The following is a 6000-nucleotide window of genomic DNA, read 5'->3' as shown; positions in this document are numbered from 1 at the left end:
TGGTACCGATCTAACATGACCATTACGACCGGGATCCCCGATCTGGTACGTGCAGCAACGTACTGATACGTTCCAATACGAATACCGCGAACCAATGCGGGCTGTTGATCAAAGAGAGAGAAGTATGACGGGACCTACATGAAAGCTAGCTTGTTTGGCTGTAAGCCCCGAGTAATCAGTGTTTGTGAAAAAGAAACGGAGAACGGATAGAAGATGAGACCAGAATGATGATGTAAGGTTGCCAAATTTTATGTAATAAAAAAGAAGAAGAAAAAGAAGAAGAAGAAAAACAAACAAACAATACATTAATATGAACTTACTGTGACCGAGCCATCATTATTATACAGCCTACTTTGGTATATATACTATAAACTATATTTGTTGCATTAAAACTTTCACCAGGATATGATCAGTAAGACACAAAAAGTAACATGTACAACTATTAAGCCATTTGGTGCCTGCCGTCAAGCTCTGCATAGAAGGTTAGAGAGGGGTAGAGGGAAAGAGGAAGAGAGGGAAACGAAGTAGAATGTGGAATTGCTAATGATGAATTCAGAGAGCCCGATGGCAAGACCCTAAATGGAATCTGCAACGTGTTGACAAAATGTTTGATTGGACAATAACATACCACAGTATTACATAAGACATTACGACTGTTCAGTGTCTGCAAAATATGCACTCAATAAAAACTCTTTTAATTTACGTTTGAAGGAATATAAAGACGAGCAGCTTGTTATTTCGGGGGAGAGGTCATTCCAGTATCTAGGGCCCGTATACATTATCGTTTTTTTAGCGAAAATTGTTCGAGTACGTGGAAGGTGAAATGCGTCACTTTGGCGGGTAGGATAATTATGAATCAAATAGTTGTTTCTGAACATGCTAGTAAAAACATCCGGTAACTCGTTGGCAGAAAATTTGTACATAAATATGCCGACGTTGTAACTGAACAGATCTGATATTTTCAGTATTTTATTTTTCAAAAATAAATCATTCGTGTGGGACAAATATCCGACATGGTTGATATTTCTGATGGCACGTTTTTGAATACGGAACAGTATATCAAGAAGATTTCTAGTTGCATTCCCCCACACAAGAATACCATAATTAAGGTACGGAGTAATCAAAGTAGAATAAAGATTAAGCAGAATTTGACTTGAAAAAACACTCTTAAGTTTATTAAGAACACAGGTATTTTTAGAAAGAATATTACTTAAATAACTAACGTGGGATTTCCAAGATAAATCACTATCAATAAAAAAACCCTAAAAATTTTATACTACTGACTTGATTTAATTCAGTTTCATTAAACTTAATATGAAAAGGAAGGGTTTTAAGACTATTGCTAAAAAGCATACAATGAGTTTTATCAATATTAAGTGACAATTTGTTGGCGTATATCCAAGATTGCACCGATTTAAGTTCTTTATTCACTGTGTTAACAAGAGTATAAGGATCTCTGTGTGTAAAAAACAGATTGGAGTCGTCAGCAAAACATATAAAGGAAAGAATTGGCGAGGAACTAGGAAGATCGTTAATGTACAAAATGAACAATAGTGGGCCTAGTAAAGAGCCCTGTGGAACACCACATGAAATTAACTTTAACTGAGAATCACGGCCATTTATACTCACAAATTGTTTTCTGTTTGATAAATAATCTCGAAACCAGTCCAAAGCCTTCCCACGTATACCATAATGTCGTAGCTTGTAAATCAAAATATCGTGGTCAATTGTGTCGAAGGCCTTCGAAAAATCAAGAAAAACTCCAATAGTGTGGGAGACATCATCTATAGCATGAGCAACTTTATGGATAAAAGTGAGTAAGGCATGGGTCGTACTGTGGTTTTTCCTAAAACCAAAGTGGGAGTTACAAAAAACTTCACACTTTTCGAGAAATTTGTGTGTGCGCGTATATACCAACCTTTCAAGAAGTTTTGAAAATGAAGTTAATAAAGATATAGGGCGATAATTTGTCACAGATTCTTTTTGTCCTTTTTTAAAAATTGGTACTACTTTAGCTATTTTCATTTTTTGTGGAACTATGCCAGTAGATAACGATAAATTAAAAATGTGTGTTAATGGTATAACTATTTCATTAATGATGTCTTTAAGGAGAAAATTGGTGATTCCATCACATCCAGAGCTTTTCTTAGTGTTCAAGTTTTGCACGATATCTTTGATTTCTTCTTCAATGACAGGTTCAAAAAAAGAGACTGCTGATTCTGGTCTTTTAGAAAGTAATAAAAATCAGTATTTGAATGCGGAATACTGCTGGCAAAATTAGGTCCTATGCTTACAAAGTATTCATTGAATACTTCTGCCACATCAGCTTCATCTTCAATGTACTTATCATTATTAATAATATGCCTAGGTGGTTCAATGTTATTTTTAGTGTTCAGCGCTTCATTTATCACCTTCCACGTACTCTTAATGTCATTTTTATGCTTGATAAATTGCTTTGAAAAATACATTCGTTTGGCTAAACGTATGGATGATGTAAGAACGTTGCGATAATGCACATACCGAGACCGAGTTCGACTGTAAGGATCACTTCGGTATTTGTAGAAAAGAGCATTTTTACGGTTAATAGACCTCAGGAGAGATTTCGTAATCCATGGTTTCTTTGGAACCTTTTTACGGTTTGAACGAGTAAATGGCTTAACGGGTATAATGGAATTGAATGCGGATGATAATATTTGTGAAAAGTGTTCAAAAGCTAAATTTGCATCGCTTTGGTTATTAACAATTGACCAATTAACGGATCCTAGTCTCTCCCTAAGTCTATTAAGATTAGTTTCTGACATTTCTCGAAAACCAGAATTGGGCGAATAAAAAGAGGCATTACTTATGTTAACATTGGGCAGAACAGCGAAAATCGGAAAATGATCGGATACATCAGACACTATTACACCAAACGAGATATTGGAAAAAGAACTATTAACAAAGATGTTGTCAATTAGAGTTGCTGTGACATCTGAAATTCGAGTGGGCTTCTTTGCAAGAGGTGAAAAGGACTCGGATAACATCACATTGAGGAAATTTTGGCATGCGGAGTTGGTATGACAGTCTAAAAGGTTGAAATTGAAGTCACCCATGATAAAACAACTTTTATTCTCCAAATATTTATCAGCTAAAAGTACGGATAAAGATTCAATAAATTCAGTGGGGCTTGTATTTGGAGGTCTGTATATTTCACCGACAACTATACTTTTTCTATTTGGAACCCTAATTTCAATGAAAATACTCTCAATAACTTCAGACATTAAACAGAATTCTTCTAAGAGTTCATAATTCAAATTCTGAGTGACGTAAAGCCCAACTCCGCCGCCTTTTTTACCTGCCCTGCTTTTTGTCAAAAGTGTGAAGCCATCAATGGTAAATAGCGAAGAAGGTGATGTTTCATTTAACCAGGTTTCACTGATTCCGATAACCTGACTTTCAAATTTAACTTGATTCACGAACATATTAAATTGATCGAAGTTTTTGTTTATACTCCTTATGTTAAAGTGCGAAATAAAAAAATGGTTTGGATTAGAATGAGATAATGAAATTATGTCTTCTTCAATGTGGTATTCTGTGGGTGGTATTTGAGGACTGGTGTCGTTTACATCAGAATCAAGTATCAGTTCGTGAGCTTGTGAGTTCAAAAAACTAATTATATCAGGGTAATTACCCTCTTCGCTATTTGTGGCATGTACGGGTACATCCTCTTTGTCTTGTGCATAAGCAGACATAACAGATAAGATACGATATCATTCACGATCGGGATCAAAAGCGACCCCCATTTAAGGCGCGATTGAACCCGAATGGGAATAATTATTATAGTCCGGCTGACGATGTATTTCATTGTTTCCCTTAAATACTGCAGAATAATTAGGCCTATTAATTTTATCCACAATCATTGATGATGGCAAGGGTTGACAGGTTGAGGATGATGACAACGTAACCTTTGCAGTATTGTGAATGACGATTACGTTATCAGCCCTAGAGAAAGCAGCACCCAGGCCAGCCACAACCTCAGATAGTTCCTCATCTAATTCTAAACCTAAAGAAATTAATATATTATTGAATCGACATACTCACCCTCCCCCCTCACAAAAAGAAAAAAAAATAATGAACCCAAATACATAAGATCAGATGATTGTCCCTCTTCCCCAGAAAAAACCAAACAAATGACCTTTCTCTCCAATACAGAAAGAAAGTAATTATATAATGAAATGGAAGCTACAAAAGAGGATGGGATCATTTTCATCATGTTATATAACGTAGTATTATGTGTTATATACGCTCGATATAAGAAAATTGGCAGAATGGATAGTATTGCTTGTGTGTTTGATTTCATATTCTTAAAGTGTACATATCATATGCCTTTTTATTTCAAAATGTCGTTATCTCAAGGGTTATTGAAAGTTTGATTTATTTGGCTGGATTTATTGTTTTACTTAACAATGTTTAACATAACTGATACACACACACAACAGAAAAGTGACTCCCCTAATCAAAATAATGTCGCTTTTTAGCAAAGAAAAAGGAGGGTTTAAGCAACATTATTTCGCAGGGGTATATTGCTACACTTATTGACTAACGAACAGTGAAAAATAATGAGAGTGATCTTTATCGTCATAATACGGGTGATCTCACATCCACGATAATGGTCACTTTTACATTTGCAGTAATAATGAGAGTTGAAAATAACCATTTTCCTCTAAAGTTATGCTCTACCAAACACACACACACACACCCACACACACAAATGACATTGAAAAGTGTTACAATAGATGTGAAGGGGTATCAAACGATGGCTGATGAAACAACAACGCTTAATCATTATGTACAATACACAAACAACAGGATACTGCACCCCAAAAATACTATATAGTATACTTTTAAAAAGTAACCATTTGCCTTTGATATGTGCTCATTCAAGCACGATTCATTGAATTATTCTCATCTTTGTACTGACGTTAGTCAATACGTGCAGACATACAAATGCCATTTAATTTTTGCTCATTTTTGGTTTTCGTTACAAAAGTTACCCCATTTTGATTGCGGGAACAACTCCTGTTTTGCGTGTCTGTATAATAGTAATAACAACTTATTAATGATAACATCATTAGCATAATGTATGAAAATATCTAACAATCTGTAACACAACTTACATTTCATAAAATCATAAAAATATGATTTTAATAATGTACCTTAAAAATTCCGACAATTCAAAGCCCACACAGTCATACAATTTACCGTTTGGAAATAATAATCTGAAGATGCAGGCTACCACCTATCGGAATACAAAATATATGCAATCTGTGAGTAAAATAAGGGCAAATGGGAAAAAATAATAATAACGAGATATGAAACTCGTCACGCTGACGAGTTAGGTGATACGCTTGGGGTCATCAGGTGTCGGTCATCTGTGATCGACAAAGAAAAGAATGTGATATAGGCACCTTCAAGTTATATTGAGCGTGCATGCAAAACCGTTTCTCTAACCACTCGGCCACGGGACATCCCCGGAAATGGCAAGGCAAAAAAGAAATGTATGGATATTACAGGGGGAAAAAGTCAATGCCCACTCAACAATCGTGGCCGCGTGTACATGTATTGCATTGCTAGACGGAAATGCGGCCTTGTAACGACTGATGTCGCTATGCCATTTCTGGCAACTTGGGAAAAATACGCGCCGTAGACATAAAGCCTATAATCGGCTGGTTTTGATACCTTGTCTTTAATCACAATTTTCAGTGTGATAACGTCATCAAAGTACAAAACAATGACATGGTCTTGAAAGACAATTGTTCAAAGTACAACACTTCCGTCGTCGTCATTACATACTATGATCGGTTTGACAAAGTGAGCCTGCAAAATTTTGCAGCAGTCGAAGCAATGTGGTCTCCAACACAAAAAAGAGGGATATGGTGTGTGTCTGTGTGTCTGTGTGTGTGTATAGGTGCGTTTATATACGAACGTGATTTCTACATGGACGAATATGTAATACAAAAT

The sequence above is a fragment of the Diadema antillarum genome, unplaced genomic scaffold, assembly GCF_040938485.1.
Source record: "Diadema antillarum isolate AM-2024a unplaced genomic scaffold, OU_Dant_1.0 scf00000199, whole genome shotgun sequence".
Taxonomy (NCBI): Eukaryota; Metazoa; Echinodermata; class Echinoidea; order Diadematoida; family Diadematidae; genus Diadema; species Diadema antillarum.
Note: the sequence above shows the minus strand (reverse complement) of the source record.